The sequence below is a fragment of the Ischnura elegans genome, chromosome 5, assembly GCF_921293095.1.
Source record: "Ischnura elegans chromosome 5, ioIscEleg1.1, whole genome shotgun sequence".
Lineage (NCBI taxonomy): Eukaryota > Metazoa > Arthropoda > Insecta > Odonata > Coenagrionidae > Ischnura > Ischnura elegans.
The window spans coordinates 1,311,793-1,324,096 of NC_060250.1; the positions used below are offsets into that span (position 1 = coordinate 1,311,793).

The window sequence follows — 12,304 nt, forward strand, 5'->3', positions numbered from 1 at the left end:
CGTCGAAGTATGTTGTCTTACAATTAACGCTGAAGCTTTTCGATAAGCGATAGCGAACAAAACATACACATAAAATATCCGCCGCAATATCACAGCAAATAATGCCACTGAGTGTTAAAATTCAGTTTGATTTAGTGACACTAGAATACTGGTTCATTCCCTTTCCTGACAAAGATCGTAATGAATCCCCTTCTGAGTCAACGTACTCGCTTCGGCGGAACATATACTAAAATTGGAACGATACAGAGAAGATTAGCATGGACCCTGCGCAAGGATGACACGCAAAATCGTGAAGCGTTCCACATTTTTAAGCAAATATTCATGTATTCAAGAAATCTCTGACACGCACAGGAAACGACAAATTAGTAGATCTCTGGGACTATACCCCGGACCCAGGCTCCAGACATCGTACGCCAATCTCGGCCCTAATCCCAAACCACATCCCTTCCCCATAATTAAAAAAAAAAAACAATCAGAAATACTGAAAAGAAAATGACTATTTAAATAGCAGAAACCACATTTACAGAAATCCACTGGAGACAGCCAGAAGGCTGGGGCTAGTGATAATAATCAAAACAGAAATTCCGGCGAGGCGAGGCTTCTGAGTCAACGTGTGAGATGGACTAGTGGTGAAGGAGCAGACTTACCGCGGTAGTAATCCGAAGTAGGTGTTTCGAACCTCTCGGCAAAATTTTTTTTTTTCAGTTACATGGGATGGCAGTAACAATTTTTTAAATCCATTTAAACGCATATTAACTTAATTTAACACTGCTGTCGTTATAAAAATTTTAATGGAGAAAATTCTCTTTTTGATTTCCGCAGATATCATTTCCTATCTTTGGATTCATATTTGGACTCACCTTTTACCTGTTACCAATACGTGGCTCCGTAGCCGCATAGGTCTATACTATGCGCTATAACTTCATGAGAATTTTGCGAGGGATCAAGTCCGAAGTGATCAATTTTTTTCATTTTTTAAACAATATTATTGCAAAAGAATGCAGTTTATTTTATCAACATAATAATGATGGTGACTACGAAAAATTCAATACTGGATTTTTTTTAAGGAGTAAAGTTTTCTAAATGTAGACCCCGAGGTGATCCACACATGCGTAAATCCTCACATCACATGAAGTAAATTTAGGAGCAGTAATTCAGGGAAAGCTATTATATCTAAATTGATTAGCACTCTCATAGTGATACATTCATCTTATGAACAGTGAAGAAAAGAACCGACCGAAAGGTAATCTAACATATGACATTAACTTTGACATATGACATAACTTTGACATTATGACTATGACATTAACTTTGTCGCAATTAACTGTCATAGCGTTATAAACAAGAGTGCTAAAATCGGGTGTAAATTTCAGGACGCAGACATGGTCATAGGAACAGAGAGTTGACTTATGAAGGATATAAGCGACAGCGAAGTTTTCCCTCCAGGATTCTACAAGTCCGATCCAGAGTCGATGAGATGCTGCAGTTCAGAGGTGGCGTCAGTGATGAAAAGGCGGCTGACTGCAGGGCGCTTGCCGCGTTTACCAACTACCCTACATGTTTTCCGCGAAGCTACATGGGGACACACAGCGATGCGCCTTCTCCGCAAACCTCGCGTGATAACAGCATAGCCCGTCGCTGGATGGGGGACGGGAGTTCGCACGGGAGCGGCTGCGGGAATTGTCTCGCCGCTCTCGACGGCGATGTATGACACTTAGTGACCATATGAGATTGCTCTTGCACACTCAAATATGTACATATAATACTGGATATTACTGCATCTGGTTTTTTGGGGTACCTACCTTACCCTACCAAGAAGTGACAATATATAAATATAACTAATAACTTACCATCATAGGGGGGCACGAGGGCCCGTGCCCCCCCAGACCCTCAAAAAAATTTGCAATATTTTTAATACGGTCCCATTATCATTGCGTTCGCTTTGTATTACGAAGTATCCTTGTGCCCCCTGGAACAAAATCCTGAATACGGTCACGCTTGTGCCTCCCCCCCCAAGAAAGAAATTCCTATATCCGCCCCTGCTTACCATTATATGTATAAATATTTCAGGATATTCCTCTATGATGTGTGTTACACAAAAATGTCCCAGGTTGGGCGCACACAGTAAAATACACACTTAAAGATGAAAATAAATAAATTTTCAGGGGCAACTACCACCTTCCTCAGAGTTAGTTAAGATTTTTATTAAATTGTCTTGTACTGTGCGTGCCCAACCTGGAATATTTTCATCTCATATGTATAAATATTCGAGGCTAATATCCCAAAGCCCCTTCCCCTCCATCTTACTGTCAAACAGTGTTAGATATTAAAAAAAACACAATACAAATTTGCTATGCAAATGAGGCTCTGATTGCCATGGTTGAACTGACGTGGCAGATCGCTGCCGAGTTCTCAATCAGCCACATAACCAGAAAGGTACTAAGAGTTTGGGTGTTATGCGGTTTGCCTTTACTGATTCTCTTTTGTCGTTGTCGCTTCGGAGGTATCAGACAACGATACACTCGTTACAAACTTTTCAGCTACTTAACGATGAAATAATCTTTCAGCATTATAACAATTCATTGATTACTGGAATACATAAGTCGTTACATATACGAAATGTAACAACATAATTTGAAAATTGGAGTGCTGGAGGGTTTGTGGTCTTTTCAGCAGATGCGTTGCAGACAGTTACCTCCAGGGGAGAAATATGAGGGATGTTTATGTCCCCAGAACACCCCTATGGTTATAAAAAATTAAAACATACATTATTAAAATCAATTTATACTGATCAAGCATTACCAGTACTATTACACTTATTCACAAAATTACATTCATCCATTGTTAAAGCCCTACCTAACTAAATACCTAAACATGCACGCCTGAATATAGACTAACTAACGCCATAATATAGACTCATTGCACGATGTCCAAAGGCCTGCCTAGTTGAGTTATTTACCATCGACAGCATTATATAATTAATATATAACCCATATTCTCCCGTTCCAAATCTAAACTGTAGCCAAAAAAATACATGTTATTATTCTTTTTGTGTAACAATGTCCTATTATCATCACAAAAATGGATTAACAATGCTAACAAATTGCCTATTTGCATACAGTTGAATGAATTAAAATATAGTTATGCACACAATATATGCCCAATGTAATTGCACTTGATGGATGCTTTCTGAAAATGTTCACTTTATTTAGGTTAATTGTCAACTGGCGAATGTAAAATTTTGTCAATGCTTTGAAGACATTCCATTTTACTGGATTTGTGCCAGCACTTTAATTTTCACAAAAATTACATGTAAAATATTTTATGTCACCAATCACAATATTTTATTTTTATAAACAATAAAATATTTTATTTTTACAACATCTCCTTTGTAACATAGTCAATTGTATACAGAAAATAGTTTTATTGCCTTTACTTGTACAAAGTAGTAGGGAGAAATTACATGCACACAATTTAATAGTATTTAAAATTCTTAAATTAATAATTTTAAATGCTATTAAAATAATATCATTAAAAAAATCGAGACAAATTATCAACAACAATAATACAAATTGACCTTAGCAATGGCTACAATTTATTCTGGTCAAGGTGTTACTTAATTATATTTTCATGGTCGCAAATACGAAGACCTGCCTATTCTGAGTCATTTCTAAACAACTGTCAGATGCAATATTAAATCCCTACTCTCCTGCCCCAAGTCTAAACTATAGCTGGCAAAAATACAAGCAATAGTTACAAAAATAAAAGAAGGCTCTGTACAATATTATCGAAAAACCACAAAAACAGTAATGCAAATAGTACTTAGCACTGGAATAAAGAACACAGCGTCATATAATATATTATATTCAATGATTTCACATATTTAAATACAAATCACAAATGCACCAACTGTTTTCGCCAGGGATAAGTCATATTTGCATGTTATCAAATAACATTTACAATTTGCAACTGATGCGGAAAAACCATAAACTTTGAAAGAAAAAATAATCTATAACATTCCCAATAAGGGTGCAATTTTGTAAGCATTTGGCGTAAATTAATGACTTATCCCTGTTACACCCCCTCCCCACGATGAGGGAACAGTTTGGATTTGAGGGGGGCATGCACTACACTACGACCAAAATTAATAAGAATAAAAAAACTACACAAAAAAGAATGAGCAATTCATAACAATCAAGCACTACTACTACTATCATTCATTCATTCATTCATAAACCACATTCCATTCACTCATTCATCAAATCACATTCCACCCTCTCATTCATAAAATCACATTCCATTCACTCATTCATAAAATCACATTCCATTCACTCATTCATAAAGTCACATTCATCCATTCGCACAGCCCTGCCTACCTAAATACTTCTTTATACGCCTGAATTAATTAAACGCCTAAATACGGAATCGTGGCCACGATATACGAAGACCTGCCTAATCTGAGTTATTTCTACTCCACGGTAGGACGCAATATAAAGTCCCTACTCTCCTGCCGCAAATCCTATCTATAGCTGGAAAAAATACATGCATAAATAAAAAATATACAAACTCCCTGTACAATAATTGCAACAAAAAAATGCAAAAAAAAAAACAACTATCTTCAGGCTTGGTGTCTTCTTTCTTCCTATCTTCATTCTTCCCTTCCTCACGATAAATCAAGTCTCTAGTTGTCGGCGCAGTAACCTTCAGGTGTCCATTTCATGGACCTCCACAATTGTCTCCAAAAGCAATCGCTGTCGTTGTCCACAAGCATGACCTGTGGTAATATAACAAAAAAAATCTGAAAATCCAACGAAGGGGAGACCTAAAAAGTTGACTCTCAGCTCAGAAATATCATTTCGAGGAAGGCGTTGAGAAAATATTAACTTTGTAATTGTCAAGAAATTTTTATAATTAAAAAAATGCAAGAGCGGGTAATTCCAAATTATTTGACGCTTATCTCATTGGCGATATTTCAATGTATTTTCATTATTCTTTAAACATTTTAAAGATATGATCAAGCAATATTAAAAATTTTCCCGGAAATCATTACAGTGAGCTGAGTCTGTTATATATATATACCTTTTTTACGACTTACTTGGACTTCATTGGTATTACTAAAAATTGATAGCAAATATACACCATTCTGCATTTAATATATGTACTATTATATGAATTGGAAAACAATAATGAAATTATAAAATCAATACGATGAAATTATTTAAAAAGACGAAAGTTACAAATATGGCATCCATAATAAGGACACAACACCTATCCAGGAGGATGTATTTTAATAATTTCTTTTAGGATGTTATTTAATAATTAAGTCTTCTGATACGAAAGAAATAATATAAGTTAATTCTCAAGATCATGCAAAGAGCCAGAGGTCAAAGTATCACTTCAGAAAAAAACAGCCGAAAAAAAATGAAAAATATATACTGATTTTTTTCCGACACCATTGGCTTAATAAATATTTAATAGCAAGGAAAGACGCGTCACCAGAAATTAAGTACCCAAAATTAAACACAAAAGAGTATCAATCATTGTAACATTATTGTTGCGACTTTTTGTAAAATATGTCACTTATACTCATTAAATTGATGGAAAAATTCAGAAAGGTAGAAAATATTACCGGAATCTCATGTTTCCCCCAGGTAGGGTCTCCGAGGAAGTAATTACTTGAGCGCGCATGACGGTCACTGAGTTACCAAAAGCAAGGCCAATATGGAAACCTCGACCTCCACATTACAATGAGAAAATTAAAGAGAAAAGTAAATACTTATGATAGATTCACGAAAATCCCCATAATTGTGCTTCATTCGAATTATTAAATTTAATGGAAATGAGGTATCAAACCGAAATATATGAAAGCAAACGCTATCGTCGTCGTCAACCAATCAATGCCTTGAGATTCAGCGCGGGATTTAACCCATTAATGCCCAGGAGATTTTTTTCAAAATATTTTACTTTTTTTGCTTAAATTATGATTAGACATCATATTTGATGCGGGAAAAAAATGTTTCAAAAAATCTCTAACATTTGCATAGTACTTAATCCTATATGTATCTTAAGATACGTCTGGGCACTTAAGGGGTCAAAAAAATGTACATTATCATTTAATTGTGTTAATGCACGTTTTTGCTATATAATTCATTACTAATGCCTTCATCAGTAGTTTCTTAATATAGTAATGAAGTAATTATTGTGAATTTTAATTTTTATTCATCAAATAATATAATGTTGAGTATTATTATAGTATTCTTGCGTGAACAATTTGCATTTGCATTTTGAAATTTTACAGCTTTTGATTTTTGAAATTCTGCTTTTTCTGGTAGGTTATATACATTATTGACTCGCACGCTCCGCGCGCTCGTTAAGGGGCTCCGCCCCTTAAAAACCCCGATCCCGGCTTCGCCGTCTACTTTTGTGGTCATTCGAAGACTTTTGAAGTTCGAATAATTACACCTCAGCTAGGGGCCGGCTTCGCCGGCCAGGGGGTAGGGAGGCGCCCCACTCATTCCTCGCTGAAGGGCGGCTTCGCCGCCCATGGGTTGAGTGTGCCCCCCCGGGGCTACCCCGCTTAATACTCGGAACGGCTTCGCCGTTCCTCGTCTAAGGTCGCCATAGCCGCCCAGAGGGCGAAGGCATTTCGGAGCTGTTTCACCGTTTTTCGTTAGAGGGGCGGCTTCGCCGCCCAGAGATGGGGGGAGTCCACAGCTTCTGCGCCGCTTGAACATCGGGGCGGCTTCGCCGCCCGAGGGTTACTGAAGCTCCTTCTCGCCTACGCCAGTTACTCCTCGGAACGGCTTCGCCGCCTTGGGATTGAGGAGCCCCCCGCGGCTGCTCCGCTTAGTCCTCATTAATGCTCTTCTCCACCGAGAGGGGTGCCCTGGGGGATTCGGGGGGTTTTAATGTGTTATGCATGCGGTCACCAATCATCCACAGTGATCACGTAGCGATGATTGTAATGGGTAGTGCAATGCGGAGTAATAGTGGCGACAAGTACCCATAAAAGAAGACTCAATGGCAAGTTTTTCATTTCTTTGCCGGGGGTTCCAACGGAATACCGGGGGTTTTATACTTGTGTTAAACCAGTGGTCAGAAATCGTTCTCATAAATTCCGTGCCGATAAGTCCTAGGGGTGCGGAACAGTGGTCTGACGATTCTTTTACCGGAGAGGCGATTTATTAGGAAATGGTTTTGGGAGGTTTCACGGGCTTATCAGGGGTTTTAATAAGTGGTGGGGGCACTGGTTAAATTGTGACGAAAACTACTCGGAAAGGCGACTTTAAATTTTTTAATTTTTTTTTGGCGATGTTCCAGGAGGTGATCGGGGGTTTTCTGGTATTTTTCCCGTATGGTTTACGGTGGCTCGCCCTCACCAAATATTTCGGATCTAGAGCTCAGAGGGGACGGGAAGTGCGGCGTAATGTTTGAGAGAAGTTCCCAAATAGGAGACTTAATGTCACATTTTACATTTGGGGGGTATTTCAGGGGGATTCCGGGGGTTTATGTGTGTATTCCAGGTGGTCACCATCCGTTCAAATAATTTCCGTGGGGATGAATCGTTGGGGGCGGTGGTATAGTCACGAAAAGTACCCAAAAAGTAGACTAATATGCAAAATTTTATTTTTAGGGGGGTGTATGTGGGTTTACCGGGGGTTTATAGGTTTGTCCTACCAGGGGTCATCAGTCGTCCACATCAATACCGTAGTGATGAGTGGCAAGGCTTGGGAAAGTGGCGGAATCGTGACGAAAAATACCCGAAAAGGCTACTTATATGCAAATTTTAATTTTTAGGGGGTTTCGGGGGGTTTAAAGATGACGATACCATATGGCTACATTCATTTACTGTCATATCTAACAGTAGTGCGCCCTATGAACTCCATATTTCAGGAGTAATACAAAAAAAAGGAAACCAGTCCCCGAAAAAAGTGAGTAGTGCCCGCCATTTTTATTTTTTCGCGTTTAAACCCATTAAATCATTTACTAGATGTTTATGTTTTCTGAAAGACAATGCATAGTTGTATGTAACTACAAAGTTTGAAAGAAATCAGTCGAGTAAAAATTGACAAAACATTGTGTTAATCTTTTGGAAATCGTAATTTTCGGTGATTTTCGGAATACTTTAATTTTTTTCTGAATAACCAAGCACGATGAAAGAAAAGTGTTACCTACATTTCGTAGACGATGTTATCAGCATATATAATAATCATTTTCGTTGTCCAACACCTTAAATTAAGTTGAGGGAAGGGGAAAGTTTGAAATTTTTTTCGAAAAATCAATTTTTGGACGCCGATTTGGCTGTAATTTTCTCAAATGGAAACTAATAAATTTACTTAATTACGTGCCTACGTTCATCAGCTTTCAAAAAATGCATTAACAACTCGTGTGGCACGCACGGTTCGCGCGCAGTAAAATAAAAACCGAAAGACGGTCACCGGAAAAAGCCCGATTTCGGCCATTTTGTCGTCCTAGCGACGACACGTGGCGGAAACTTCCGGTTTTCGGATTTTTCCTCCGGATCATTTCGGTTTCCCCGCACGCGTGCCAAATTTCAGCTCTCCAGCACTTCTAGAAGTGGTCGGGAATTTGTATCCATCAGTCACTCACCACAAGGGCTGTATATAGATGGGACTCGCCGCTCGTTAGGGGGCTACGCCCCCTAAAACCCCCCGCATCCGGCTTCGCCGGCTGCCCCCACCGGACGGCTTCGCCGTCCAACCTTCGACTACTCGGAACGGCTTTGCCGTTCCTCGAGGGGTCGTCTTCGCCGCCCATACATTTAGGCAGCCCTCCGACAGACAGCAGCTAGTACCTCGGAACGGCTTCGCCGTTCATCGTGTGAAGCCGGCTTCGCCGCACAAGGGTTACCCGAGTCCCCCCTAGGCGTGGACTCCTGGGAACGGCATCGCCCTTCCTCGTGCCGGGGCGGCTTCGCCGCCCAAGGTTTACCTGTGTTCCCCCGAGACTGAGACAACTCGGAACGGCTGCGCCGTTCCTCGCCTGTGGGCGGCATCACCGCCCAAGGGTTATCTCGTTGTAATGGGGCGGCTTCGCCTCCCGAGGTTTACCTATTTCCCCGAGCCATCGCCTCCTCGGAACGGCTGCGCCGTTCCTCGCGTGAGGGTTATCGGCGCCCTTCCTCGTTAGCTTCCTCGTTAGCTTCCTCGTTAGCTTCCTCGTTAGCTTCCTCGTAATGGGGCGGGTTCGCCGCCCAGGGTTTACCCGTGTTCCCCCGAGGCGTCGACTCCTGGGAACGGCGTCGCCCTTCCGCGTGATAGGGCGGCTTCGCCGCCCAAGGTTTTCTAAGTCCCCCCGAACCGTCGACTCCTCGGAACGGCTTCGCCGTTCCTCGTCTTTGGGCGGCTTCGCCGCCCAAGGGTTATCGGCGCCCTCCCCCCTCGTAAGACACCCATTCGGCTGCTCCACGTGTTGGAGCGGATTTGCCGCCCGAGGGTTCTCCGAGGTTTTCCGCGCCTCTGACTCCTCGGAATGTCTCCGTCGTTCCTGGGGCGGGGGCAGCTTCGCCGGCGGTGGTTTCACTCCTCACAGAGGAATGCGTGCTACCAGCTTTCCCCGATCGTTTACAAAGGCTGCCGGGGGAGAATGTGGCTGAATGTAGACGCATGCTAGCCGTGATTGTGGCATTTTAGCTTATGACGATGTTTCGAAGGGGGTCCGGGGGGTTTCCAGGGGTTTTTATGAGTATACTGACAACGGTCGCAATCATCCAAATAAATTCCTTAGCGATGACTCATAGGAGAAGGGAGTTACTGCTAAAATATGCTAAAACACCGAAGAACATGCTATTCACAGAAAAAAAATAATTTTTTCCCTGGTCTTCTCGGAAGCCACTTGAAATATCGAAGGGTTGTCTTGCATAAAAGGTCTTTGTCTACCTACAGTAAAAATTCCAGCGATCTAACTGTACGGAAAACAATGAATTTTCCCGTATTACTCACATTTAGATTACCAATTCTGTGTTCTCCACATAGCGATGCATAGGCGCTGTAATAAGGCATAATTAATGTGAATTTCGTAGCCGTACCTTATGGGGAAGTGGTTAAAAAAATCGGTTTTAGGTGTCCTTGTCCTGGAACCACTTTTATTACTCTACTATTTTGTTAAGAAATGTACATTTAAAAATTTGAAGTTTTATTGCGGCTGTGTAATTGGGGCAGGATAATTGAACATGATGGGCAAATATAGCCGACACAATTCCCATTCGGAATCATTAAAAACGATACAACTGGGATGAATGGTACACGAAATATACGACTTATTAAGTAATTTTTATTTTTTTGGGGGGGTCACAGGGGGTTTTCGGGAGACCTAAAGTGCTTATTCCGTATAACGCAGCATTGTTTACCTTGGATAAAAATTTCGGCTCTGTAGCTGTAGTGTAAGCATGCTTTTTCGACGGTGTCACCCCTTAAAATTAAATATTCTGCGTTCTCCTGGTAGCGGCGCGTAGGAGCACGACAAAGACGTCAATCACCTGAATTTGGTGTCCGTACCACGTCGGGAAGTGGTAAAAAAAAATTCGGAAAAATTTAAAATCGTGTGTTGAGGGAATGCTAACTTCACGGCGGATGTGTTGTAAGTTACCAAACGTTGTAGGAGTCGCAATTTCAATGGAAATACATAATCGTTAATAACTCGAAATTCTTTCGTCCTTTGGATACATGAAGATAGCCGAAAAATTGAATAAAAAATCTAGTATCTTCCATTTAAGTGAATTTGTCCTACGATTATTGCAAATTGGTGAAAACAATTCCGAAATTCGGCCCATAAGAAAAGCATTGAAAATTTGAAAAAGTTAAAAAAAATACTTTAAATCAAAATATTGCAAAGTAAACAACACTAAAAAATCAACCGAAAAATCTAGTATCTCAGACGTTAAGGACTTATTCCTACAACGATTTAAAGTTGGTTTAAAAAAAATCCAAAGATAGGCCCGTAAGAAAAGCATTGGAAATTTAAAAAAATTATAAAAAATACTTTCAATCAAAATACGGCTAAATGGTTCACATCAAAAAATCGGCCAAAAAATCTAGTTTCCGTCAGTGAAATTTCACGTTCCCGTGACGTTTGCAAGTAGGCGAAGAATGGAAAATGTTTTAGTCCCATAAGGCTCCAATGTTAATTCGGATCGATATATCTCGAAAACCGATCGACTTTTTCGAGTTTTCGGATTTTTCCCGCCGATGAATATTTTTTCTCCACGACCTGTAAAAATTTCGTCTTCCCAGCACGTCCGGAAGCGGTCGGGAATTTGTATACGTGAATGAGTCAGTGAGCTATCTGTCACACATCGGGTTGTATATAATATAGACTCGCTGCGCTCCGCGCGCTCGTTAAGGGGCTCCGCCCCTTAAAAACCCCGTGTCCGGCTTCGCCGTCTACATTTGTGGTTCTTCGAAAAATTTTATTTCGAATAATCTCACCTCAGCTAGGGGCCGGCTTCGCCGGCCAAGGGGTAGGGAAGCGCCCCACTCATTCCTCGGAACGGCTACGCCGTTCCTCGTTGAGAGGCGGCTTCGCCGCCCAGGGGTTGAGTGTGCCCCCCCGGGGCTACCCCGCTTAATACTCGGAATGGCTTCGCCGTTCCTCGTCAGGGGTCGGCATAGCCGCCCCCTGACGCAAGGATATTTTGGAACTATTTCACCGTTTTTCGTTTAAGGGGCGGCTTCGCCGCCCAAGGGTTACTGAAGCTCCCCCTCGTCTACGCCAGTTACTCCTCGGAACGGCTTCACCGTTCCTCGTTGTGGGGCGGCTTCGCCGCCTTGGGGATGATGAGCCCCCCTCGGCTGCTCCGCTTAGTCCTCATAAATGTTCCCCTCCACCGAGAGGGGTGCCCAGGGGGATTAGGAGGTTTTCATGTGTTATACATGCGGTCATCAATCGTCCACAATTATCATGTGGCGATGATTTTAAAGGGTAGTGCAATGCGGCTTAATAGTGGCGACAAGTACCCATAAAAGAAGACTTAATGGCAAGTTTTCATTTTTTGCGGGGGGTTCCAACGGAATACCGGGGGTTTTATACGTGTGAAAACCAGTGTTCACAAATCGTTCTCATAAATTCCGTGCCGATAAGTCCTAGGGGTCCCGAACAGTGGCGGAATTCTGACGATTCTTTTACCCGGTGAGGCGATTTATTACAAAACTTTTCTGGGAGGTTTCACGGGGATATCGGGGGTTTTAATAAGTAGTAGAGGCACCGGCTAAATTGTGACGAAAACTACTCGGAAAAGCGACTTTAAACTTTTTTTTATTTTTTTTTCGGCGAGGTTTTAGTAGTT

General features: G+C 41.3%; 1 non-coding gene across 1 annotated transcript; it reads left to right on the plus strand.

The window, feature by feature from the left end:
• Window positions 1–202: 202 nt before the first annotated feature.
• On the plus strand, window positions 203–309 carry LOC124159905. The gene has a single exon (XR_006865065.1). It is a non-coding gene; the product is annotated as a U6 spliceosomal RNA (small nuclear RNA).
• Window positions 310–12,304: the final 11,995 nt, after the last annotated feature.